Source organism: Glandiceps talaboti, chromosome 6, assembly GCF_964340395.1.
Source record: "Glandiceps talaboti chromosome 6, keGlaTala1.1, whole genome shotgun sequence".
Lineage (NCBI taxonomy): Eukaryota > Metazoa > Hemichordata > Enteropneusta > Spengelidae > Glandiceps > Glandiceps talaboti.
The window spans coordinates 2883433-2899082 of NC_135554.1; positions in this window are offsets into that span (position 1 = coordinate 2883433).

Sequence of the window (15650 nt, forward strand, 5' to 3'; positions counted from 1 at the left end):
ACAATGAGCGATCAAAAGTCAACTTGGTCATTGATCATTGATAGGTCCAATTTTGAACAAAGGCTCGTAGCACTCGGTCCGTGTTGTCGAAAACAATCGCTAGCACGCACCTCCGCGATCTCTATCATTGGTCGTTGCGTGTTTGTCAAGTAAATAGCCTCCAAGGCCCATGTCAACAAAGATTGATCTTTCCCCACTAAATCGCTAGATATGATGATAACTGTGGTGTTTTGCAATTTTCTATTTTCGAGTTCTTTCTAAACTAATAATGTTACTATTTACATATGACTGTATTCCTATCTGTAACGTTAATCATATTATTTTGTGATACGGTTGCTGTTTTCGTCACTAAATCTTGTGAGTACTAATTTCTTGCATTTTTTTTATTTATCTGAAGTGTTTCTCGAGGTTGTCAAATGCGTGGTAAGAAAGTTTCATCCGAGTAAAGTATTCCAACATGTTTCCACTTTTTTGATATTTTTAAAATCAAATTGGTTTATTTATTATTTATTTATTTTATTTTATTTATTTATTTATCTATCTATTTATTTTAATCATTTATTCTATTATTATTATTATTATTATTATTATTATTTTTTTTTTTTTACAAATATGCATGTTTTCTTATAAAAGATAAGTACACAGGTATATAGGCAACAATCACAGTGAACACGCGTGTTTCTCAATCAATCCAGCCAACGGCCAATCAGAGGCATCTATTCACGTGAAACCCAACTTTGTGCTGTCATGGTTATCTGTCCGAAACAATAGGCACGTAACTCATCGAAATTTATTCGAGAAAGGTCAAACAATAATAACGTGCAGCTGACCAGCAAATTTAAAAGATTTTCTTTGCATATGAAAAATAGTTTGATACTCCTTCAAGATGTAATCAGTCTTAGAGAAACATTTCACAACGGCTTTTGTGCATGGATGACGAAGTAGTCGAATGTTCATCTGTGTGTGTGTGTGTGTGTGTGTCAAACAGGATAGCTTCCTGTCATTGTTTCATTATCAAAGGTTCTACATTTCATAATATACACTGAATGCTTAGTTAACTATAATACCCACACTTCGTTAGCTAATCAGTTAACATTGAATCAAATACAGAGTTGATATAAGTATGAATTTGCTATGATTTTCACCTATACATCTATCCTATACAAACCTTGTACTTTAGCTCACAACTTAGTCTGAATGTCAACGTGGTTTGAGTGGAGGTGTAAATGGTAACGATACTGTATAGGAACTAGACTAGTGGAGGTGTAAATGGTAACGATACTGTATAGGAACTAGAATGCTCACAACTGATCTCGATGCAAACAAAGCTGAGATTGCGGTGAATCGAAATCTTTCCTCATCGTAAAGATTTTTATGTCTTTTCACTAACCCCGCCACAGTAGAACCAACTTTGCGACAGGTAACAGTATTAGACTACTAAAAGTATATCAGATACTCGTGTTATTTAATTGAACCAAACCAGACTGATTATGGCGATATATCGGACTAAAACATTCGATTATTATGACTTTGATTCTGGAAAACGCATATAATCCGTACGTATGTATGTATGTATGTATGTATGTATGTATGTATGTATGTATGTATGTATGTATGTATGTATGTATGTATGTGTACGTACGTACGTACGTATGTATGTATGTATGTATGTATGTATGTATGTATGTATGTATGTATGTGTGTATGTATGTATGTATGTATGTATGTATTCATTCATGCATGCATGCATGTATGTATGCATTCATGCATGCATGTATGTATGTATGTATGTATGTATGTACATGTATGTATGTATGTATGTATGTATGTATGTATGTATGTATGTGTGTATGTACGTACGTACATACGTAGGTACGTACGTGTGTGTGTGTGTGTATGTATGCATGTGTGTGTATGTGTGTGTGGCCAGCCAGTGCAATTGCTTGATAACGTATGTTGTTATTCGCAATTTTAATATAACATTTACTTCGGCACTTGAATATTTGTAAACTTCTCCGTGTCACCCCGAACTAGATTTTATGTACCCTGAACTTGTTCTCTATTTCACCTATTATAACTAGCTCTGAACTAAATTTGTGTTAGTAAAACGCTGTCAGTCGACGAGTACACTAGAACTCAGTGTTTGTATTACTTAACTTAGTGAATACAGCACGATTTGTCAATGACGTTATTAGTATATCTCCCCTTAAATGTTGACAATGGGTAGAACAAAACAAGGTGTCATGTCATATAAACTGACATGCTATGGCTAGTTAATGCTACTCTCAAAAACTCTCCAATAAATAACAACAGTCGATACAACACGACACACTTCGCTTTCATATGTTTAAACAAAGAGACTTACATAACCTACCTACCATATCAAACAATTTGAGAGTCGTCAGGTCATGAACTGACTTAACATGACTATGAAAACTATATTACTTGGTCGTCTTGGATGCGTTATGGGTTTGCTCTACCTAGATCGACAAGTACTTCAATTTACCTCAGTTAGTTTAACTTAAATAGTTCGGGAGTCGGTATTTAACCTGTTCTTAATACCCACCAAATCACTGTTTTCGATCTTATTATCAACGTTCCTTGGTGAAATTATTTTCAATTGGGTCAATAACTTTGTGTTTGAATTACGAAGCGGGGAAAAATAGAAAACTGGGGGGGGGGGGGGTGAGACCAGGGACAAAAAAAAGAATGACAAAAACATTGTTCAGATCCGAAGTGGAGCAAGAAAGTGTACTTTATTGTTAGCATCTGAAAGAATGATTGTACATGCATATGACGACAGTGTACGCGTGATACGATAGCATTGTATGCATATGAGAAGCACTCGGTTTCCTCCTAGTGTTGAAAACAACACAGTACATTTCACGACGTCATTATCCGGTGTAATCTGGCTGACAGCGCTTTCCTCGAAGGTTGAGAATATTGAGGGAAGGCACACGAGAATCTGTTTCTTTTAAAACACAACAACAAAGTTCCCACAGTCAGCACATTTTGCGTACTTTTTGATGCACACTTTCTTGGTGAATCCTCGGGGGGGGGGGGGGGGTGCAATGCCAAGTTATCACGGGTGTTTATTTGTTTTTTAAATTTGTTTTCAGTCAAATGCAACCAACTGTGTTCTTATCACCGGAACGGTTTGCTTTATTCTATGGATGACTGAAAGGCACGTTATCAACTTCGATATTTCGTGGCGAACAAACTCTACGTTATTTGAGAATATTCCGTATAGTCATTTTACCACCCCTTTAAATCTTACACGAAGTGATGTGTTGATAGGTATAAAATCAATATTGTGCCTAACTAATAGACTATCGTAAATTGTTTTGTATAACGTGTCGATGTATATACAATCAGTCCAAGTTTTGAACGTCATATAGTAAATTAATACTAGTAGGAGGCATGGACTAAACATTTCTTTCAATCATAGCGACGTTGCACAATTCTTGTTTATTTCCCCCAAGAAATGGATTAGCGGTCATCCGTTCTATTTCACAATATAAAGGTATAGAGGTACCAGCTGATATTTGACAAAAAACCAACCACAATTGTATCTTGTTTACTAGTTGTAGGGACTACATTATCCACAAGTAATACACTCTTAGTCCTACAATGTACAATATATATAATGTGGTATGCACAATGCCTTTGTACTGGATTAACTTACAATCGGAACTGATGTGGTTTTCAAATTTGGCGCGGGTTTATTAATACATTACGAATTTGAAACTAATTCTTCAAACTGTTGGATTATAAAAAAAGAAGTTATAAAAATAATCCATTATTAATCAGGTGCAATGAATTATACAGGTTTGTTTTCTTAGGACAATACTTAGTTCTATCTTGTGTATAAACTAAATATAAAACGCATTAAAAAATAAAAATTGCATTGGAACACACACCATGACAAACTAGTCTACAATGTACACTATAATATTTGCCTGTTCTGTCCAAGTTAATGTTTGTTATTTAAGTTTCACTTATTCCGTTCTGGTAGAAAACAAATATAATGGATGTATTCTTACTTAAATGTTGACAACGGAATGTTAGAATTGGATATTTTCATATCAGATAATGTTTGCCAGTATCCCTGTCTTCTATTTTAAGCTAATATAGTTCATATCAATGTGTTTTTCTGTATAATAGCTCAAATCACTACACTCTACCGAGAACAACCTGTTGACAACGACTTGTCTTATCAGTACATAGGAGACCCAGATTAACAACTGACCAGGTGCCATCCCAAGGTGTCTACGTGCAATCTATATATTGCATCAGCAAGGGAATCCTCCTAGCTCCACTGACACGTGAAAGCGGCGTGATCATTATTTGACCATGAGTACAGAGGTCTATCTAGAACACAAATCAACTTATTGTTCCATATATAGCATTTTAACAACAACAAAATGATGACGATGACATCTTGTACGTTATCTTGTTTACCTGGTCAACTTTTATCATTACCAAATCATATATCTTGTTTACGTCATTTTAGCTCAGGTCAGCGTTTTCATATTAAACGTAACATCTGTTTTGTCTCTATAGCGTGTTTGTGGCATATTATTTGGCTTTGCTTTATTTTTTCTTCATCTGTCTTTATCGAAAACAAATGATGAACCAATTCATTTGAATTTTCAGTTTAATAGGTTAAAATGAATAGTATCTCAGCTCTAGATGCTAGTGACAATATTTTAATTTCAATAATTAATAGGATAATTGAAAGCTGCAATATTCTTGTTCCTTCTAACTCTGTTGCCCAATACATCCCTTCGCTTTTTACAAAACAACTTTAAGCTTGGCGTAAAAAACAGTTATCTATAGCTCAACTATATATGAATGGATGGTTAGGGAATGACCGCCCTATTTGGACTCATGCATCGATCATCTCGACGATCTTGACAACGGTGCATGCCAGTGACATTGTTTGATATTACACGGTTACGGTTACCGTCTTGTCGAGCATATGAGAACGTCCCCCGTGCCTAGAATTGTTGAGAAACGTAAATAGGCAAGAAGTAAGTGCCTTCAATATTTTTTACATCATGATATCTGAAAACTAGGCATTTGAAGCCATACTCTACTGGCCGGTGTTATGGCATAGACGATGATCATACCGAGAGATTGTCATTTGTTTATTGAGTGTGTGCCGTGGGAACATATATACCTAGCATGGCACGGGTCAAGGCATATACTATTATTAGTCTCAATATCTTAATTCTTATGATTTTATTTTTATCTTTTAAAAGTACACATATCACATTAATTAACATGTAGAATTGGAGATTACTGATTTAAATACACGTATATAATAAATATAAAAAATCTGATCGCAAAGATAAAGTGCATCAATTTTTAATTCCTTTAGCGGTTCTTTTATATTGTAGCAGCTAGCTACAAGGCCGTCCTAAGGGTATTGACCGGTGTGTATTACATGTATACTAAAACAAGGCCATCTCCACCCGATGAGTCGGTGTACTCTCTCGGCACTTTCACCCGATGAGTCGGTGTACTCTCTCGACACTTTCACCCGTACACAATCATTGTTGCAGACTAACTACAGTATGCACACTAAGTTCTCCAATGAAAACGACACCTTGCATCTTGCCCTTGTATTCGATTCTCCTTAACGGACACACCAGCAGGTAATAACTTACTTGCTTCGAATTTAGAAAAAAGTTCGGAATTTTACTGAGCTCAAGCACGTACGTTAAAAAGAATCAAGTAAATCTCAGTAGGGTGTCGTCATATAAGAATATTTCTCCGAGAAAAAACAATACTCTGAATAAAGTTTTATCCAATACTGTATTTACACTTATTATATAGTTTGAACTACTGCAATTGACCACTGATAAATCGTTATCAAAAACAAATCATCAGAGCTGTATTCAACACGGTTTCATCCTTCAGTTTCAACTTCTGTCTGTGATCTGAACATGTTTATTAAGTATATGTCCTTTTACATATATGCATAGCACAACGCGTTAGAACAGCATAATGACATTTATAGTAACCACTGTATAATAATTATAAGTTGACCAGGTATATCAAGGACATTGAAATAGTTCAATTCTTTTCTCTATGTCACATTTCAACCGTGTATTTCATGAACATTGATACATTGCCATTTATTAAGTATAGTATTTTTACACCACCACTCAAGTTATATATAGTGTCAAGGGTAGGTGCCTCGATTTACCGTCATGGGGAACGAAATGTGTATAACGGTATTTAAACCAAGGATGGAGGGATTTGACAATTGTGGTAATAACGCCTGCAGTGACGTGGGCAGCGCACAAAGGTGAAAGGTTACTTAAGGTCGCTATGACCTTGATGACATCGAATCACGCTAGTGTATTGTTGTACTTTTCATTATGATTGTTTACTCTGTTATCCGTAAACATGTTTATTTGTGAGTTGGACGTTTCTCTAGAACTACTCCTGTTTATGTTATTTTATGTTGGTGAAGTACAGTAACCAAGCCATGGTTTACTTGTTAGCTGGATCTTCGAGGACGATGATCAAAAGCTAAAAACAGCTAATACTTTGCATCTGTAGTCATACCTAATACTGCATACTTGGCGAACTCCGAGTTTATTGGCCACTCTCTACTTACAATAGACTGCAATAATAGATTATTGAAAGCTCAACTGTGCAAACATTCAATCTACTTCATTATAATTATTACTTCATTTTGCACGACAAAAGAATAATTGACCAATTCACCAGGTATATGAAATAGGCCTAGCCCGTGACTAGTATATAGTTGTGTATGCGACAAAGGTTTGGAAATTCTAATTGTAAGACAGTATGCATGCATGTATGCGCGCGCGCGCGTGTGTGTGCGCGCACATCTGTCTGTCTGTCTGTCTGTCTGTCTGTCTGTATGTATGTATGTATGTATGTATGTATGTATGTATGTATGTGTGTGTGTGTATGTATGTATGTGTGTGTGTGTGTGTATGTATGTATGTATGTATGTATGTATGTATGTATGTATGTATGTATGTATATATGTATGTATGTATGTGTGTGTGTATGCATGTATGTATGTATGTATGTATGTATGTATGTATGTGTGTGTGTGTGTATGTATGTATGTATGTATGTATGTATGTATGTATGTATGTATGTATGTATGTATGTATGTACATGTGTTACTTCTTGTGTTGTAATGTATTAAAACGAAAGAAGATCTTTAATTTTTCCCCCGAAATCAATTCCTTCGATACGAACAGCCCGATTGTTGGCAAATAGTGTTGTATGGTTAATGCCGGAGATTTGTGTTTATTGTAAAAGCTTAAATCAGTTCAGCCTTCGACAGCACAAATCGTTATCATTACTGGTCAAAATAAGACAAGAATTATAATATCTAAGATTTCACGTGACGTAGTGCTGACCTATTATTTTACACGTAATTCAATCATAAATCAATAATTGCTAATCAGATAAAGACCAGTGTTTCAATCCAAGGTTCTCACATTACCTATATTTTAATCCTTATTTTGACTAGTAGGTCTTTGACGTTACTCGATGTCTTCAACACAGACCAGATTTAAACTGAATGCCGTCCGTATGTGTAGTCTTGAGGTTTTTGTTCCTACACATAGCTGGAATGCAAAAATCTTGGCTATACTGAATACATAATATACCCCTCAATTGGCAAAAAGGTGTGCCAAACTATAAGAAATCTGAAAGGAGTTTGTGATATCAATCGAAGTATGTAGTGGAACAGGTGTAATGGTTTTTGAAGTGAAATTATTCAAATTTACAGAGATACACATGCAGACATACATTTACCCATGCACAGAATAAATGTTAGGATTGCTTATTGATATCATTTGAACATAATGAACTTTTGTTTAGTGTCATGAATCTATAATTCTTATGCCCAGTATTTGGTCTACAAGGTTCATCAGTACATTTTACTATTTGTCATTAGAGTGGTCACTCTTTGATGGATTCACTGTATTATCTAAATCGAATCTGAATATTACATTAAATTTCAAACTTGGAAAAGAAAGTAGGAAAATGCATAAACCGGAGTTGAATGCAGCGCTTTCTAGTCTTGCGACGAATCTGAAAATAAACAGAAAAGCCATGTCTTCATAACGAGTGAAAAATATGAAATTTCAAGTACGCAAAAAGGAAATGGTCGTCACTGTCGACAATTGACCGCACAACGCTAGAGTGTACAAATCAACGGCATAGTATTAGTAGAATTACACGTACGTACTATATATACGTAACTAACAATTTCATGAATTATGCAAGAAATTTAGCTCTACATCTGTGATTTTGAAGCCCCAGTAAAAGTTAGTTGTTCAAATGCCTTCTAGCAATTGCCAGTACAGGAAAGCTTGACGTCCTCCACTCGGCCTTCGCGATCCCGTAACACATACCCGGGATACAAACTAGTTTCCACGGCAAATAATAAGCAAAATTCAAACCCTCGTAACATCGCTAGTACGCATCGGAAAGTTTACATACTTCATGGTAAGCATGATAAATATAACTTTTTGGGCTAGAGATTGTAGACATTTACACCAAAGCTATGACTTTGGGGAGGTATGGGACCAACAAGGTGTTGGTGATGAATTGAAATTTCTTAAAAATATTTAAACAGAGACATTGATATTGATGTACAATTATGGTCAGAAGGTATGATCATGAATACGTCTAGAAAACTTGATTATTATGCTTCATTTAAAAAGGAATTGTCTCTGGAACCTTATTTAACCTCTCTTGATAAACCAATATTCAAACTGATGCTTTGTAGATTTAGAACCTCAACACATACTTTCAAAATCGAAACTGGTCGTTGGGATAAATACTCCAAGAGTAGAGAGACTTTGTGAAATGTGTAATTTAAATCAAGTAGAGGATGAATTCAACTTTTTACTTGTATGTCCATTTTATACTTGTATAAGGTCAAAATATATTGCCAATTACTTTTATAATCCCCCTCTGCAACATAAATTTGTATTACTTCTGTCGTCTCACAAGGTTAACACTCTCAGAAAACTTAGTAGATATATATTTCATGCTACTAAACTTAGAGAAGTTGCTACTAGAAACTGAGATCTAAATTTTCCCTACTGCTCCCTACGTGGGACTTATTTGTTATTTTCTAGTGATCTGTTCATTTTTGTATATTTAAGGTTTGTACTTTTTGGCCGGTGGCCACCAGTACTGAATAAACGATTGATAAGTATGATACAGGTCTATACTTCGATTCTATACAACTCGTTTACAGGATGATCTTTATGTAAGACTCAGTTCAATAATTTCGCTATGCATGCTGAATTTCCATCGCTCTCAAATTCGCATGGTTTCTCGAAATCTAAAAATCAAGAGAAACTTATCGATATATATATTTCGATATACGTACCTTTTAATACAAGCAACCTGTATACGAAGCCAATCAACATCGGAAAATTGGGGAAAAATTGACTCAATTTAAGCACTGAGTTCAGCGCCCAATGTAACATTACGACCTTTACTTTTCTCGTTTGCATTGTCGTGATTAGGGAGCCGTCATTATCTATGACAGGGGGGGGGGTTCGGTCGGAGGAATTGCTTTAAGGGACCGGTCAGTTTCTCCAGCCTGGGAAGGGGGCGGTGGATTCTTAAATCGGGCCGACAAAAAGTCACTGACCCCCCTATCTGTAAAACCCAAAACAGGCTGACCCCCCCCTATCACTTAATTCTAAAACATGATGACCCCCCATATATGATATTCGCATGAGTGACAGGTATTTTTTGATCGTGACTCAGTGTGGACTGCTTGACTGTCTTGCATCTACTTTATAAGATCCCGGGTTAGCACTATCATAATTATAATTATTGACTACACAGGGTAAATATATTTGAAAAGGAGTTTAATAGCATCTTGACAGTGAAAGGTAGGGGGAAAGCTTTGAGAAGGGAATATGTACAGCTGTCATGGGGGGGGGGGGGGTCCTAGGGGGTCTCCCGACTAGGCCGAAGAAACTGACCGGTCCCTAAAATCCAAAAAAATTGGCTTGAAATTTTTGAGTACCACTCCCCCGACACAAATGTTTTGCGTACCCCGCCCCACCAGTTTAGTCATAACTGTTAATGGCGTTCTACTAACATTACACAAATTGACGTTGAGTGTGTGTTCCATTGAGACACACGCACCCCCCCACCACACACACACATACATACATACATACATAAATACATACATACATACATACATAAATACATACATACATACATACATAAATACATACATACATACATACATAAATACATACATACATACATACATACATACATACATACATACATACAACAATACCAAACTTTTTTATTTTGAAATTGAATTTCCTCATAACATGATGGATGTAGCTTATTTCAAAAGGAAGAGGTAACAATGATTGCAGCTTATGTTCCCAAAGTAGTTAGTAACATTGGAAATTAGGTGGTATAAGTTGAATTGAAGTTTGAGGGAGCCAAGTGGTAATGGGGAACGGGAGGGGGTTTAATTCAAGGACTAAAATAATGCATTCTGGTGCTATTTTCAGTAATAATAATACATAAAATTTGAATCAAATAAAAGGGAGCAGTTCCACGGTGAGGGTAGGTACGGGGGTTGGGGTTGAAATTCAAGGACTGAAAACTGAAAGAGTGCTATCTGGTGTTATTTTAACATGTCAAGGTGATAACAATACTCTCTCTGGATCACAAGTGAAATTGTAATTCAGAATACTAACACTGACAAAATTCTCAAAGTATAGTTGCATGACATACCATGTAAAATTATTTTATCAATATGAAAAATTACAGTATACTTATATACTCATTTCATGTAACAGAACGCCATGTACTAGTATCTGTGCAATGAAAAGTTAGCTATATATTACCATATTCTTTGTTTTCAACATATATTTGATATTTATAATCGTAATCGTGTGCAATGAAACCTGTCAGAGATTTTCAGCTCACCAAGTTACCATATCATCCCAGTATCTGGTATGCTTTCACTGACTGACATAATCTACACTGTGATATTCTAGATGAGTTGATTCTATTTGGTCAAACTTTGCCCTCCTGTGTGGCTTCAGCTGTTTATTTCTTTAACCAGGTTATTCCTTACTACTTTATCAATTAATGGTTGGTTTCATGTAACAGAACTCAATGTACTAGTATCGGTTTGATCAATTTGTGTTACGGATTGTTATGGTCTACTGTACTGGCATCAGAAACTACAGGTATATGTCGAATGTGAATGCATTTTTAAAGGAGCTATGTATATGCAATATGCACTCAAAAATTCTACCAGAAAAAACAATGTGTTAATAAATATGTACATACATACATACATACATACATACATACATACCTTGCATAATCATGTATATATAGGTGTGTTCTTTACTTCAATGTTAGCAAAAAATTTGGGTAGCCCCCCCCCCCCTCCCCTCCCCAGTTTTTGAGTACCCCCTTCTAGCTTAACATTTTTTGAGTGACCCCCAGCCTTCGATTCCTCTGACCCTCCCAGGTCATAAATAATGACGGCTCCCTAATTTCAAGAAATGCACTGCCTTCTGGCAGCAAACTCGCTCCTCAGTATTGAAAGATTTATATATATAAATATATAAAAGATTTTTAATTTTGATCGAAAAAGAGATCGTATGGATTTATCTTGGTGAATTCTCCATCAAGATTGCCCACAGATGTGGTTTATTTATCGTGGTGTGTGATATTTAGATCGTTGGGTCAATATTCAAATTGGATAGGTCAAACCGTAACAAGAGTTTCAAACAGTTTACAGTTGCACCATGCAATCTATAAACTAATTAGCGAAAATTTAAATTACATAAATTGCTCATCAATTATTCATTAGATGTTTATCAAAACCTAATCAGTTCTAGCCATTACATTAAAGAATATGTGCACCAAATTTCGTTTGACTTGGCCAGTCGTTTTTACCTTCCATAAAGGGAGGTATTGAAATGGCAATGTCTGTATGTATGTATGTGTGTGTGTGTGTGTGTGTGTGTGTGTGTGTGTGTGTATGTCTGTGTATGTCTGCATTTTCTTAAAAACGGCTGGCTCAATTATAATGAAATTTGCTACATATCTTCCATATGCTAATGGCAAGAACTGGTTAGTTTTTGGTGAACATCCAATGAACAGTAAATAGTTATTTGCATAATTAATGGTTTTGAGTAATTGTGCTATATCTTTGGAACGCATACTTCAAATTCAATATAATTTGGTTCATATGTTAACCATAACAAAGTGCATATGTCCTATAATGTTTGTTGATTTAGCTTAAAGCTTTTATAAATAATTTCCATAATTAATGAATTTCAGTAATTAGGCTATATCTTAAAAATGCATACTTATATTTCAATATAATGTCAGTACATAAGTTAACCATAACTAAGCGCATATGTCCTATAAAGTTTGTTGATGTAGATTACAGTTTTAATGAATAATTTGCATAATTACTGACATTTGGTAATTTCTCTATCTTAAGAATGCAATCTTCAAATTTCATAGAATTTGGTTCATTTCCAATAATGAGTGTAGGCCCAAAAACAATGAGTGTAGGCCCAAAAAATCTATGGTTTTGCATTCAGATTAAATCTTGTTTAAGTGGTGATACAGACAGACAGACAGACAGACACAAACTTTTCACCCCAATATAAAACAAAAATCAGACAATGAAACAGCTTTCATTTACATACCTAGTATGGGTTAGAGTGAAGTTCACCCACTGAGATGTATTGTCACTCAGGTCACTTTCACATGATGGAACTATGCATAGTTGTAGTGGCCTGAAATATGAAATAATGACAATGAACAGTAGCACCTTTGACAACTTGATAATAATATTTTATTTCAAAGAATAAAAGTAAATAAATAGATAATGTTACAAAGCACTCGGGATTCAGTGCTTTTGTTGAGATGATAAAAATGGGAAAAATGGGAGAACTGAAAAAAGTTGTCTTAAAGTTGAATTTTATTAAGTTTAATTTTAATTCAACTTAAACAATGAGTCATAAACAGTTAAAATTAGTTTGTAACTACAAAAAATATAAAATATTATAGCTAAAATAAGGTTAATATTTTTGGCCTGAACGGCTTGCCATACCTAGGCGAGTTCATACTTTCTTCTTTAAACAAGTGTCTGACAAACTTGGAAGCAAATCTAAGCAATATATATTGTTCATATTCTTGGGAAATAAGCTTACAAACTTATCTTATTGAAGTTCACTGTTTATTTGAGTAACCCCTTCTCACCAGCACTAGTCTTTTTCATATCTTATCAACACTAATATTGTACTGTTCAATAATATTAAAATGGCAAAATTAAGCTGTAACAAACTTTAATTTACGTACCTTCAGAACATATTTTTACCTCCCATAACAGGAGGTTATGTTATGCTTGTGTCTGTCTGTCTGTCTGTCTGTCTGTCTGTCTGTCTGTCTGTGTCTGTGTCTGTCTATCTGTGGACATGATATCTCAACTAGAAGTAAACTAAAAATTAAATTTTGGTAAACATCCAATGAATATTAATTAGTCATTTGCATATATATATATATATATATATATATATATATATATATATATATATATATATATATATATATATATATATATATATATATATATATATATATATATATATATATATATATGGAGATGCACAAAAAATCGTTATTTTGACCATTTTTGAGATTACGTGCTCTTTGCCATACTAAATATTATTCTTTCAACCAGCGAAAATGGAACTGGGTTTGAGTTTTGCAATTCCCAAAAAATCATGAAAAAAAGAAGTAAACAAATGCAAGCGTGTACCGAAATGCCTAAAGAAGCCCTGTTTTATCACTATAAACTCACGATATTTGCATAGAACTAAGACGATTGACAGAGGATTATGCAAAATATATGCGGTGTCAAATTTGCACATGCTCAGATCACACACGGATCACTAGCACTGTAACCATATGGAGTAAAAGGGAAGATATCTCCATGACGGTATCACGAAGGAAAGAAAAAGATGTGGGTATCCCAGGCGTAACTTTCTTTCTCTTCCAGTAGTGACGTTGCAACGTTAATAACGTCAAAAATATATATATAACGCATATGAACAAACGAGTAAAACCTCTCCAAGAATACCGACATTTGCCCATAAGTTTCTGAAATTCACTGATGACCGAGTTTCATACCATCTCAAGATTTACTGCTCACATCGTCATATCTGATTCTTGTACTTTGAAAACTGTTGATACTTTGGTCACTGTCAAATGCAAGCTGACACATTTCAATCACGTACTACAACATTCGAGGAGAGGGACTGCTGCCAATTGATGAAAATACATTGAATTCAAAAGACTGGAAATTCCAGAAACCTACATGCCCGGCCTAAGACTGGAAATTCCAGAAACCTACATGTTTTTTAGTAATTAGACTACATTGTACGTCTTGAGAATGCATACTTCAATTTAAATATAATTTATTACATATGTTAACCACATTAAAGCACATATGTCCTATAAAGTATGTTGATGTAACTAACAGTGTTAATGAATATTTTCCATAATTAATGATTTTTGGTAATTAGGCTATATCTTAAGAATGTTATCTTCAAATTTTACATTTTATTTTATTTTATTTTGTAGTTAAGCAATATCTTTAGTATGCAAGCTCTAAATTTCAGATAATTAGTACATGTATTGATGGTACAGATGTGCATGTGTCATATTTAAAGCTTGATCATGTTACACAGGGTTCGCACGGTCCTGGAAAACCCTGGAAAACCCTGGAATTTCAAACCCTCCCTGGAAAGCCCTGGAAAACCCTGGAAAAATGCGCCCTACCCCTGGAAAACCCTGGAAAATGATCATGTTCAATCGATCGATTAATATTGACGATCGTCATGCCCGTGTTCGAGCCACCCATTCATATGATTCTGAATCTCGTAAATGTGAAATCGCGAAAATATTTTCAAAGTCTTTCGCCACGCTGGGTGATGAATCAAAATTCACGCCGATTGAACCCAGACAGTCAAGCGATCGTTCCACGAGACACTTGCCCCACAGACCGTGCCTATTTAGTTGAATGGGCGCCGCAGTGTTTCTTTCGATCTTGCATACTATACATGTTGTATATTGCTACTCCATACATCTCCCAGTCGTCATTTCAGGGACATGATATTGCATTGTAACAGTCCCGGCCGGGGTAACATGTACAGTAGGTCTGTTAACAAGATTATCGTAACATTGTAGCGAGTATCAAAGCATCATCAACCTTGATTAGAAATTGTTACAAGTTCGGCGCACGAGTCGACATACTACAATCTAGGGATAGGGCCTAGGGAAGTGCAAGTTGAATTTCCGGGTTGTGGAAGTACGGTTGTGACTTTTATTTCGTCGATAAATGGGTATTTGTGTTACATGTTCTAAAAGAATAAACTACTGTTTTATGTTGTCGGTACAGTAACATTCGTCAATGGTCAAGTTGAGTTGAAATCGCGATGTTCCGCAACTCATGGCATCCGTACATAAACATCGAGACGCAAACGATGAATGTATTCAGTTATTCATAGCTCGAAATTTCGTTACGTAAATGACGTTTTTATTCAAAATTTTGA